Source organism: Diabrotica virgifera, chromosome 2 (genome assembly GCF_917563875.1).
Source record: "Diabrotica virgifera virgifera chromosome 2, PGI_DIABVI_V3a".
NCBI classification, from domain to species: Eukaryota; Metazoa; Arthropoda; class Insecta; order Coleoptera; family Chrysomelidae; genus Diabrotica; species Diabrotica virgifera.
This window is the reverse complement of record NC_065444.1, coordinates 278,717,301-278,731,674: the sequence shown is the minus strand read 5'-3', so window position 1 is coordinate 278,731,674 and position 14,374 is coordinate 278,717,301. Positions and strand designations below refer to the sequence as shown.

The 14,374-nt window shown below is 30.6% G+C and overlaps 1 protein-coding gene across 1 annotated transcript in view; it reads left to right on the top strand.

Annotated features, from left to right (window-relative positions):
• Positions 1-14,374, top strand: part of LOC114331986 (terminal nucleotidyltransferase 5C) — a 430,826-nt gene that overhangs the window by 282,685 nt on the left and 133,767 nt on the right. The gene's annotated exons all lie outside the window — the stretch shown is intronic.

Genomic DNA, 14,374 nt, shown 5'->3' with positions numbered 1-14,374 from the left:
AATCTATTTTTCATTGGCTATAACTCTGGTTCTACGAGATCCAGAGACCTAACGCATACACCATTTTTTTACTTTTTTATAGGCTATATTTTTACTAAGAACGTTTTTTCGACAAAATACTTACTTTTTGAGTGATTTGCAAAAAATCGTCTAAAAATGTGGTTATTTTGTTGAAAAATGAACATATTCACTCGCAAATAACTCGAAAAGTGTTGACTTGGCGAAAAAGCTCTATAGAACAAAAGTTACTTAAAATTAGTCAGTTTACCCATTTCCGGACTTGTTTTAGACATATATTTTTTCACCCCCAACAGGGGGTGAAAGTAACCCCCAGGGCAAAAGCACATATCGGCACAATATCACTTTTTTTCTTTGACATGTAAGCTATGCGTATGCCAAATTTCATGTCAATCCAAGCGGTTCTTTAAAATTTAGAGCAAAAACCGTGAAAGAATGGACTAAATAGGGGATCAGGTGTACGCTGAAAAGAACCGTTCTAGCAGGCAGACATTTCTGTTTTTTAACTATGTTAACCCCTTATAAAAAGTAGCGTTTGACACACAACACGATAAAATTGATTGAAAACAAGTATCAAAAACTACACTCAACGCTAAAGCTCAAACGTTTTTATACAGACTAGTATTCCACTTTTTTTTTTCTTTAAAATATGAATAGCTTTTTTATCTTTCCCATCATGATCCGCTGATAAAAAGTACGTAGAAAATTTGCCGATGCGAAGGTTAAATAGGTTTCAAGGCTCGCCCGGAAACTTCTTAAGAAGTCTTCCCGATAACTGCCAAAAAATTCTAAATTATCTCGGAAAAGTGAAAGGAACGCCTGCTTTCCAAGGATCTCGCGTATTTTGTGTTGAATTCGTTATTAATCTTATCGATTTTCAGAGTCTCAAGATGTGTAGTAAAATACATTAATTTTTGAATAAGATATCAGGGACCTAGAGAAAAATTGCTATGTATATTCGATGCTTCCATGTTGATGGTATATGGCTGTCGTATATAATTTGCTGCTACTTAAGATTTTCGCAAGAACCTCAAAAACCAGTGTACAACATTCGAAATACAACCGTATAATAAAAGAGGTATAAAATTTAATTGCGCTAATGGTCAAAATCAGCAAATAAATTATTAGAACATAGCATATCGTTAGTTTACCTATACCTATTGGTTTATAGTCTGGGCGCCAGAAGGGTCACCGTGGCCTTTCAATTCTGATGGAGAAACTTAACGGTTTCTTATGGATTTTTGGCTGCTGATTATGAATTTCGGTGGATTTCGATCCGAATGGTAAAAAAATTGTTATAAACAATTTCATTGTTATAAGGTTCTGGCTCATAAACTACAAGAGATAAAAAAAATTCAAATAAAATTTGTTCCTTAATAAAAAACGAAGAAAAAACCGTTTACTAAACTTAAATCCAACAATTAAAACTAAATATATTGTAAAATTAGTGCACAATGCAAATTGCAAATTGCAAATTGCAAAATAAGTATTTTTCGACGCTCTATCGTTCGTAACTCGGCTTCTGCGTATGCAAATGACATTTTTAATTTTAAAAGTCTCATTTTAAAGCTTAATTAATAGACTTCCAAACAAAGTTTGTCAAATTACTTTATCTTCATTTGTTTTGAAGTTATATTCGTTTGAAGTTATAATTTTCTTAAAAAATTCGTACATTAATTTGTTCATAAGGGTTTTTAGTAAATTTGAGCAATAAACATTTATACTTTAATTAACATTAATAATAGAAGAACTCAAAAGGAATAGTTTGATCTTAGGAAAGTGTTCGTAGGTTTATTTTTGGCCAAGATATCGATAGAGATTTACGCTGTGAGCCGATCTTGCTCCTCATTGCGCGCTATTAAAATATCGATATCTTGACCAAAAATAAACTTACGAACATTTTCATACACTCAAATTGTTCCTTTTGAGTTCTTCTATCATTATTCTTAATTAAAGTATAAAGGTTTATAGCTTAAATTTGCTTGAATCCCTTATAAATAAATTAATTTACAATTTTGAAGTTATACTTCTTTACGGGCGTAATGACGGTGAAATTTTATATGGGAAAACCTAGCGACCGGGCGCATGCGCATTATAACTTTGTTCTGATTGGATGTTCAAATGACATGACAAAAATTATCCGATATGGCAGCTGTGACACAGCTGTGGGACTGTGCATGGTTTGGTTATAATGTATGCTTGTTGCGTTTTAAAATTTGTAGGAAGAGAAACAACAAACAAAAAGTTAGTTAATGGTTATACTGCCTTTTTAAATAGTTTTCATATTATATTTTTGGACTTATTTACATAGAAGAGATGATTGTTGCATGCCAATGTGAAAGCTCATCAAACTGTGCCTAGTATGAGTGCCGCAGATCTCGCTTATTCAAAGCTAAATAATCTTTCACTGGTAAGTGTTTTATAAATAGTTGATCAAATTTTGTTATGATATTTGAACATAGCCACTTCGCACGACGCAATTGATTGCGAAATTTATTAGTCGTTATACGGGCTCCGATACCTACCTTGAACCTACCAAAATACATAAGTAGTATGTAATACTTTTATTTTACACCTTAATATTCACCTAATATATTGTCTTCTTACCCTATGTTTTGTTGTATTTTTTCAATTCTAAATCATTTCAATTCAAAATCAAAATAATTTGATTTACATAAGTTAAAAATGTCAAAAGGTTAATCTGTTTAGTTAGACGATCTTCGCACATAATGACAAGCTGTGTCTGTAGCGCAGTTTTAATGCGGGTGAATCCCAATACAACGCAAATACCAGCCGCGTGGTAAGTTGGTTCGAATCCCAATAGAAACTTTTATTTTTTTATTTTTTTTTATACATTTTATGATTGTAAGTATATTTATTATATAATTTTATTTTCAGAAAATACGTATTTAGTTAAAAAATTTTCCGACAATTAATGTTCAGAAATCATTTGTGGCATTTTTAATGTGTTTGTGTGTGTTTTATTTTTTTATTATTTTAATTTTTGGCACTGTTTTAATAAAAATGTTTGAGAAGTATTAAGTATAAATTAATTTAATATTTAAATAAAATATAAATAAAAAGTATATTAATTTCGTTTATAATCATATAATCATATAATAGAAGTATAACTTCTTACGTGCGTACAAAGTACACACATTCTTTTTTTTTTAAGAAAATTATAACTTCAAACGGGTATAACTTTAAAACAAATAAAGATAAAGTAATTTAACAAACTTTGTTTGGAAGCCTATTAATTAAGTTTTAAAATGAGACCCTCTAAGGCTCATTTGCATGCGTAGAAGCCGAGTTACGATCGATAAAGCTTCGAAAAATTTGCAATTTGCATTGTGCACTAGTTTTACAACATCTTGAGTTCTAATAGGGAACTTGCATATATTTTTAAATATTAAAATAATATTAAAAAATATAAGGTAACATGATCATAAAACGCATGCATGCAAAAAATTGAAAATTGAAAAAGCTATAAAATTCAAATTTCTTCAGAGGCGCGGAAACGGGTCTGACGTCACGACTCACGTCTACCTGCTAGATTTCTGTGAGTCGACAACAAAGCCGCTAGGATATTTCGAAATTATTTACAAATTCATTCACATTTACTTAAAACTCTCATGTAGAAGTTGATTGTAAGTAAAAGTTCAAAAAAGGTTGTTTTGGGGATTGTATTAATTCCATTTTAATCATATTATTTAATTGGAAATTCCAAGGTATTTGTGTTCTTGTATAGTTCCATAATGAGTATATTTAGTTTCAAACTGAAATTGATCATTTCGAGTGCTACTTTATAAAGTAGTGTTTTTAAATGTATAATATGACTGACTAGGGTTTTTCAAAAAGTTAATCTGACAATCTACAGTAGTTGATTTCTTCATGGCGGTAAATTTTATAAAAAGCAGTGAAAGTTATTCTATTGGAGAAATGCGAGAAGGCAAATAAGTAGGTACCTATTATAAGTATTATTAATAAATACGTTTAAATTGTTTATAACAATAGTTTTTAGTTACTCTGACTTTTATTACTAAAAGTTTTGTTTATTTTTAAGTTATTTTTATTTTCTTTCTTTTTTGTTATGAATTTAAAATATTTATAAATTATAGGTTTTAGTTTTGTTTATTACAAAATATTACGACCAGAAGTACATATATTTGGAACATTTAATAACCAATAGACAACCAAATAACCAATGTTACAATGTACAATGCAAAAGTACAGTTGCAAATAATGTTTCTATTTAAAAAAAAGTGTTGATTTTGCGTACCAGATACACACTTTAAAAATAACTCAAAATTTACTTATATTTGGATAGAATAGGACGCAGATCTTATCGACAGTTTGATTAGTATAGCACAAGACTTTTGGAGTTTAAATATTTTCCCGCATCTATTTAGATCTGATAATTATTAAAAATAAATGGAATAAAAATTTGATAAAATAAAGTTTCATCCATAAAATATTTTTTATTTCTTTATGTGAGAATGAAATTCATATTTTAAACTAAATATATATTTATATATTATAATAAAACATTCTTTCTTTTTCTTTTTATAAGTAATTTTTTAGTAGTATCTATGTACTTACATTTTTTAAGAAATATGATATTAATGTAGGTATTTAATTTTATTCAAACTTTATAATATAATTTGGCATTTGAGATACCTATGTTGTAAAATAAAAATGTATTTCCCTAAATTAAAAATAATATTATGAATGCATGAAAATCTTTACAAGATATTATCTGCAGAGTGCACGTCTGGCACTACTAGGCAGTAGCCAAACGAGAACAGTGGTAAATATCATGGTTGGTGACGTCAGACCCAAGCGCGCGCTTTTAAAGTTGTTTGAAACGGTAATTTCGGGCGCGGAATTATAATCAGTTGTTGTACGTACACTATTAATTGTTAAGACGTAATATTTTGAATTTATCATTTTTAAACATAAATTAACAATGTTATGCAAAAATATTTTTATGTGTAAGTTCCCTAATAGGTTAGATTTAAGTTCAGAGCCGTGCGGTACATCTTTTCAATATGATGCAAGTCTTCGAAATGCCGCCTGTTAAATATTATTGAAACTTGACTTTTATTTTTATTAAATGCAACTGCACAAAATGAACTAAAACTTTTATTTTAAAAACAACACAAAATTTAAATTAAATGAAATATGTATTAACATTAAATAATATTTACAAAAATTTCAACTTTATCCTTCTGACTATAATTTTGGTAAATTCGTCAGATTGGTATAATCTAAAGTAGCAGCTGGTGAGGACTCTTGAAATGAGTGCTAAATTTTTTAGTTTTTTTTTGTCTTATGGAGCTTCGTAAATAATTTTTAATAATTTTTAATTTTGAAAGACTTCTTTCACCACTAGCTATCGAGACAGGGAGTGTTAATAAAATTCTTAGTGATACAACTTATTAGTTCCTATGTTTGTATTTTATTATGTTGTATGTTTAATTTGCAATTTATATTAATTTTGTAATACATATATTGGTTTTGTTATTATTTTAACTTTGTTTTAATTTATTAACTTGTTTTTTAATATTGACGATTTATCTAATTTCAGAAAATTGTATGTGTTATTGTTATTTTTTTTGACTCTATGTAAGCTTTGTCTATAAAATTGTAAAATAGTTTGTAATTTATGGAAGACTATGTACTGGGCCTGATGATGAGGCAACGAAAATGTAAGCCTCGAAACCGGTTGCTCCACATTTTTTAACATCAATTAAATACAAACTCAAAGATTGCGAGTATTGACTTAATTTATATCCAATAGTATAATGGACTCGCATTTTCGACCCTTTCATGATTTATCTTCCTCTGAGCTCATCCACAGAGCTCATCCACAGATTTTTCGTAATCAAATTGACGCTTTTTTCTCCTGGTTCGAATTTTATTTTCAGCTGAAAAATCGAATTTATATCAAGATTTTCTTCAATTTCATTAGCAGTAATTTTCGTTACGTCATAGACAGATTGTCTGCGGCTTTTCATTTTTTTCTATAGTTTCTGACAACATTTTTACACAATACTTGTTGCAACATCTTCGAGACTGAATTTGTATGAAATAAAATATCATGCCAAAGAACTACACCGCATATAAATTTATAATTTTTAATATTTTTTGCTAATCCTAGTGCTTTAACTTTAGTTTCTGATTTTTAAATCTTTGTTGACTTCTTCTTTTATTTCGAATGAGGTATCATATATTTCACAAACTTGAAATCTTAAAGCCTTAAATGTTTCAATGCATCTATTTGACTTGACCATCTAGTATCACTCAACGGAAGAGTGGCCCTCTGATATTTTTCAAGTGTTCTATTTTGCACACCCTATCTTATTCCTATGATTATTTTTACGTATTTTGATTTTACTGATTATGCCGCCCCCCTTATGATGCCGCCTGATGCGACTGCCTCACCGCATCATAGCACCGCACGGCTCTGTTTAAGTTTAGTAAACGGTTTTTTCTTCGTTTTTTATTAAGGAACAAATTTTATTTGAAACATTTTTTTTATCTCTTTTAGTTTATGAGCCAGAGCCTCATAAACAATAAAATTGTTTATAACAATTTTTTTGACCACTCGGATCGAAATCCACCCTCAAAATTCGTAATAAGCAGCCAAAAATCCATAAGAAACCGTTGAGTTTGTCCATCAGAATTGAAAAGAACACGGTGACCTCTATTTGGCGTCTAGACTATTAGTACTGATTGTGATTTTAAGGAGTATGTTTTTTATTGACGACAAAAATGGTGATATATGTAAAACGAAACTAAACTAAAGGCAAAAGTAAAAAAGACAAAACCAGGTAGTTTCCACAATATTATAGGTTGTTCTTCTTTTTTTGGCATCACAACCCTGAATGGGTCTTTGCCTGTCTGGCCATGACCTTCCATTTAGACCTCTCTTGTGTCCTTCTCCTCCATTATCTTATATTTATGATTTCCAGGTTGTCTTCCACGTCATCCAACTACATAATATCTCGTTTTTGGTCTCTGGCTCTCCCTCTTTTTCGTCTTCCTATCTGCTTCCTTTACAATATTTTTTGTTCATTTTATATCTTCTTGTCTCTGAACACGTCTTGGCCATGACAGTCTCTGACTTTTAACAAATCTTACAAAAGCATGTCTTTAATTTAATGTTTTAAACCTCAAGAAAAAATATTTTTTTTTTTGGAAGAAAGCGCATGCTTAATTTTTTTTGGAAATGGCTGCAGGTAATTTTTTTATTTTGTGTATTTTATCAAAAACTAATTTTCTTTTTTTTTAATTTTTTGTAAGATTCGCCACCTTCAAAAATTCAAAAAACTGTTTTTATGGGTTTTTGGCGTTTTCCCCATTTTAGAGACTTCAAGATAGATCAGATCAAGGTTTTTTTTAAAGGTTATATATAATTTGAATTTACTGAGTCCTTCAGGACGATGGACTTCCAAAAATGGGAGAAAGACGTTAAAACCCGCAAAAAAGACCTCATAAAAATCCCTACGTTTTTGGGGGTTTGAACGAGTTCCTTTCATTTTTGAATACCCTAAAGGACTGACTCAATTACTTATACAGGGTGTGAAAAATTTTAAGGGCTAATTCTACATAAAAAAATAATGCTGGTTTGCTCTATAAACATATGTCCACAAATGCTTCGTTTGCGAGATACGGGGTGTTGAAATTTTTATTTCAAACTGCCAATTTAATTATTGCTCTAAAAGCAGTTGAGGTATGAAAATAAAATTTGGTGAGTTTTAGGAGGTAGCTATTTCGCATTTTTTGACATGCAAATAAGAATTTTGTATTCATCATTGGCGCGCATACGGGTAATAGCCTGAATTTTTTTAAAGAAAAAAATAGTACGCCACTGAGATATTTCAAATTAAAAATTATTTTTAAATTCCACGTTTAATTTTTGATAAAAAACCTTTCTTGCCTTTTTTCATATAATGCACCGTTTTTATGCAGAAAAATAAAACATCTTGGCGCGTGTTTTTCATTTCTTAATACATCATCAAGAACTATCCAATACAATAATACTAAACTACAACATTAACAAAAAATATTACTAATAAGATTTCAACTAGGTGCAAAGCTGCAAAAATGTTTAAAATGATCTCCTTTACAGGTAACAGAAGAATTTTATATTCATCATTGGTGCGCGTACGGGTAATGGTCTGAATTTTTTGAAGAAAAAAATAGTACGCCACTGAGATATGTCAAACTAAAAATCATTTTTGAATTCATCGTTCAATTTGCGACAAAAAATCTTTCTTACCTTTTTTTCATACGAGGCGCCGTTTTTATACAAAAAAATAAAACATCTCAACGCTTACAAAGTATTCGAGGTAGTTTCCATATGCATAGAAACTTAGTTCAAATACTTTGAAAACGTTAAGATGTTTTATTTTTTTACATAAAAACGACGCCGAATATGAAAAAAGGCAAGAGAGATTTTTTGTCGTAAATTGAACCAGCAATTTAAAAATAATTTTTAATTTGACATATCTCAATGGCGTACTATTTTTCACTTAAAAAATTCAGACCATTACCCGTACGCGCGCCAATGATAAATATAAAATTCTTCTATAACCTCTAAAGGAAGTCTTTTTAACATTTGTTGTAGCTCTGCACCTAGTTAAAATCTTATTAGAAATATTTTCTGTTATTGTTCCAGTTTAGTATTATTATTGGATATTTCTTGATAATGTATTCAAAAAATGAAAAATACGCGTCAAGATGTTTTATTTTTCTGCACAAAAACGGTGCACCATATGAAAAAAAGTCAAGAAAGGTTTTTTATCATAAATTAGACGTGTAATTTAAAAATAATTTTTAATTCGAAATATCTCAGTGGCGTACTATTTTTTTCTTTAAAAAAATTCAGACCATTACCCGTAGGCGCGCCAATGATGAATACAAAGTACTAAATTGTATGTCAAAAAATGCGTAATAACTACCTCCTAAATCTCACCAAATTTCATTTTCATAGCTCAACTGGTCTTAGAGCAATAAATAAATTGGTAGTTTGAAATAAAAATTTCAACACCCCGTATCTCGTAAACTAAGCATTTGCGGACATATGTTTATAAAGCAAACCGGCATTAATTTTGCATGTAGAATTAGCCCTTAAAATTTTTCATACTTATTTACTAACACCCTGTATATTATAACCTATAAAAAAACCTTGGTCTGATCGATTTTAAAGTCTATAAAATGGGGAAATCCCCTAAATCCCTAAAAAACAGTTTTTGGAATTTTTGAAGGTGGCGCACCTTACGGAAAAATCTGAAAAATTAGAAATATAGTTTTTGATAGAATACACAAAATAAAAAATCAGACCTACAGCTGTCTCCAAAAAAGTTATACCCTTTTTGAAAAACATTGTTTTGAGATTATGACGTACACTCAATCTACATGAGTCTAAATTTTATGGAGTTTTTAAATTAATTGCATCCTACCTAAGAAAAAAGAAACGAAAAATGACGTTTTTGATGGTGAGGTGAGAGGGAAGGGGGTGGTGGGTTAAAGTTGCGCTGGGCCTTATTTTTTAATCATAAATTTTAATCGTAAAAATTGAATTTTGGGAGTGAGTGCATTTTGCGTATCTTATCGGGGGGTACCCTTTGGCTGTGAAGATAAACATTTAGATTATGTCTATTCTCGTTCGAATATTTTTAGATGCAATTAGAATGTTTATATAAAACTCTTTCGAATATATGAAAGCCGCAAATTTAAATTTTATACAGAGTGGAACAAAAAAATACTACAAGAATAGTTAATGAAAGTAATTTTGACTTCCTGTTAGTTTGAAGCCAAGATGAAGACCACACTATAGTACCACTACATTTATAAATTCTTTAAACATCGACTTATTGTCAACATTGTTATAGCCGAAATGGCCTAATTATTGTAATATGAAGGTCTTTTGACCTAACTATGTAGCTAGTTCCAACTACTTTGGATCTAAAGTTTCTACCTGATGATGGACTGATCGGTCCGAAAACGTTTGTGTGTTTTTGAAGTTATACTTCTTTACAGGCGATATGAGGGTGAATTTTTATATGTTAAAACCTACGATCCCGGCGCATGCGCATTATAACTTTGTTCTGATTGGATGTTCAAATGACATGTCAAAAATTATTCAATAAGTCGGCTGTGGCAAAGCTGTGGTTTGATTATTTATGGTTGTTGCGTTTTGAAATTTGTGTGAAAAGAAACAACAAACAAAAGTTAGTTAATAGTTATACTGCCTTTTTAAATAGTTTTCATATATATTTTTGGACTTTTGGCCTATTTTGGACAAGGACTCATTCTAATTTTTGGTAAGTAGTTTTTATTATAATCATATTGTAATTATACATTTGGATTAGGTTGGAATCAATTTATTTTTCAAGAATGGGGATTTTAGAGAGAAATCCGAAATTAGGTCCGATTTTTATTTTTAAATTATGATTTTTTGGCGTAGATTTATTTATCTAGTAGGTATGTAATGCTTTGATTTACATACTTAATTTGATTACCAACAAAAGTTCTACCAATCTTCATCTAATATATTGTTTTCTTACTGTTTTGTTATATTTTAATATTTTCTTCCACAAAAATCAAACTACATAATTTGATTTAAATTCAGAATAACTGTCAAACAGTAAAACGTTCAGTTGACCTATTTTCCACATGACAAATAATGAGTAATTGGATGAGTGAGTCTAGGCTTCGATTACGAATCAAAGCGTCCCCAAATTCGCGGGTTCGAATCCCGATGCAAGTTTTAATTTTTTTATTTTTTATGCATTTTATGATTGTAAGTATATTTATTATATAATTTTTTTTTTCAGAAAATGCGTATTTAAAATTTTTGCCAACAATTTTGTGGCATTTTTCAATGTGTTTGTGTGCGTATTATTCTTTTATTTTTTTAAATTTTTGGTATTGTTTTAATAAAAATTTTTGGAAAGTAGTAAGTATTAAAATTAGTTTAATATTTAAATAAAATATAAATAAACTGTTTAAAGTACATTATATCAATTTCGTTAAAATCACATAATATGTAATAGAAGTATAACTTCTTACGTGCGTACAAAGTACACACACATTCTTTTTTTTGTACTATAGAGGTACCCACTCCAATCCAATTTGGATCATTTTAGATAAAAATTTTAATAAATTTATATACCATCTACCTACAAGTGAAGTTTTACTTGCTTAGTAAGTCAATTATAATACGCCTGAAGTCGTAGTAATTATACTATCAATGTTTTTAAAATGAAGTATACCAACACCAACATTAGAAAGTTACGGCGTCGCGAAAAATTACAAAGTTCATAAACATTGCCGCACAAGGATGATTAAAAAAGAAATTTCTAAATTTTATTAATGCCAAGGGTCATTTAATTAGAACTTTATTTTTCACGAATACTTAAACCCATGGTCATGGATTTTATTAAGCGGAAGAGGACGGAATAAAAAGGAACACGAAAGGGAGTTATTCATCAAAAGAATAGATTTAATGACTCCATTAAAACTCTTAGTCCCTTTTTTTATATATTTTTTGTGTTAAAAATCAAAAGCTCTTTTTATTCAAGGCAAATAAAAGAGTGCTTTAAGGGAATATTCAGAACAGGGTAAGCTACTTCAATACAGTTTTTAATTATTAAGTGCGAAATTGTGTTGAAAAAGGAGACAGATAAAATTTGAAAATATTTTTACTCATATGTTGATAGTTAGTACATCATGTTATCATTTACACATGTGTAGTGTTGGAAAATTCTCGAGAATGAAAAATCGGAGAATATTCTCGATATGGAGAATTTTCTGAGAGTCAACCTTATGACGCGCTTATGGATATTGTTAGAGATGAAATAGGGCATTAAAAATCATTAAATTATATACAAAATTATGAGAAGAAACAACAGTGTTCTTTATATATAAGAAAATACAAAAACAACAGAAAACAAAATTTATTTGACAAAAAAAAAGGAAATTTTCTTAACAGCAAATACTGGATGTGGTGAGCTAATCTGAAAAAGATGAGGCCTCAGATTCAGAATCTATTTATATCATCAGCTCATCCTGGTCATCTACATTCTGCATTTCAATGTACTGATGAGAAGCTGTGGGATTTTGTTTTTCACTAGTCGCTAGCTCAGTCATGGATTGGTCTACGTCTAACAATTTTTAATTGTGAGCAATAAAAGTTCTTATCAGCCCGTTCACCAGGAAGCCGGTTTCTTTTAGGGGAGTGGATAAAACCATAAGTACTGAAACTTCAGTCGATGCACTGGATGAAGGCATGCTTACTGTCATTGGATGAATCAAACAACTGTGTTGGCTGAAAAGCAGTTGATGAATGTTTCTGTTGATCCCTTTCAAATAATTGTCTCGCTACCACTGGACATTTAACACATTCTACTAAATGTTTTGTCATTCTTGTTGCATTTTTCAAGTATTGACTATCACAGAATTTGCAAAAGTACTTGTTTTACCTTGTACACTTTTAATTTTACAGTAATTCCATATATTAAACCGTAAACAATAATAACTATAACGTAACAATTGGTAATTACTTAATTGAACGCTTAAGTTTTCTTGTATATCTGCCTCCTTATATTAATGAAAGCTGGAACCCTAGTACAGAAATAACAAGTAGAATTTCCAAAGCAAGAACAAGTTTTATGAAATTTAAGAAAATCATTTGCAGTCATTGATCTCAATTTGGAACTTCGCATAAGAATGATTCGATGTTATATATTCCCAGTACTACTTTACGGGGTTGAAGCATGGACCCTGACAGACTCGCTTTTGAAGAACCTAAAAGCATTTGAGATGTGGGTCTACCACCGTATTCTGAAGATCAGTTGGGTAGAAAGAGTCACAAACGAAAGGGTTTTGAAACGTTTGAATAAAAGTTGTGATGTAGTGAACACGCTTAAAAAGCGTAAATTGGAACACTTTGGTCATATAAAGGTTCTTTGAAAAAGAAGTGTGGGTCGCCGTACAACTTCTTGGCTTAAAAACCTACGCCAATGGTTTGGGAAAACTAGCACTGAATTATTTAGTGCGGCTGTAAATACGACAATGATTGTTAATATTCTGGGCAACATGAGAGCCAACGATCGACAAGCGGTCTCGGCACCTTAAGAAGAGAAGAAGAAGAAGTTAGCCTTATCACAACCTCTTTTGTGGATTATTTATTTTTCAGCGTGTTTTAAGATATATATTTTGAAAGCGAGCATTTTTATAACCTATATAAGCGCGACAATATTTTATCAAAAAGTGTCTACATACCTTTTAAATAGCATTCCTGGAACCTGGATCTCATCTCCCGTTTCAATTAAGAAATTTCCCACCTGATTTCCGATTTTTCCGCTTTTTCTGTTTAATATCGAACAATGAAAGGGATCCCGAGGGATTAAGCTTAATGGCAAGCATAAATCCCGCAAATAGATCAGTGGCTGGCGGTTTGAGGAAAATAATGTCAAAAATAAAATTCATTCATTACCTGAAGGGTTGACCTGATAGAAATAGAAAAATATTGGAAATACGTTTACGAACCAAGTAGCAGCTTTAATAGTATACAAATTATATTATCTAGAATTTACTTAGTCTTAAAAAAATAATCATAGCTATCGGGCAATCAGGTCATCTTCTTCTTCTTCTTGTGTCGTCTTCTAATGAAGGTTGGCGATCACTTCTTTAAACGCTTATCTTTTGTAACGTGAAATATCTGTTCAACACTGAGGTTAGTCCAATCTCTGATATTTCTCAGCCAATATTTTCTCTTTCTTCCCAAGAATCTTCCGTCTACTCTTCCCTGCATGATGACGTGTAGCAGAGAGTATTTATTGTTTCGAAGTATGTTACCCAGATATTGTGTTCATAAGCTAGCAACAATCTATATATTTATCTTCGAGCCTTAATCTATCTATCTTTGGACATAGGTCTCTCCTTCACTTTTCCATTGGTTTCTATTCAGCGCTGTCATCTGAGGCCTAGCAACAATATTTTGTATTTTTCGGTTTGGATCTGAAATAGGTTGAACGTTTAAGAAAAACAATCTGTAGGTTTCTATAAATTTCTGGATTAGCCCCTCCTGGAGACTGAATTCTCAGTTGTGTATAATCAATGGCATCTAGGAAAACGTCCAGTACTATAAAACTGTTGCTTTATTTCATTGATGCCATCACCTTCAGACATTTTTATCGAAATGCTTCCTCTTCTGCCTCTTCATTCAGCTTGTTCATTGGCGGAGTGATTCCTCTATGTAAGGTTGTTACTCCATCTCTTGCGCGGTGGACCTATATTTCTTCTACCGATTGGTGATTTATCTCTTGCTATTTTCACCACACGG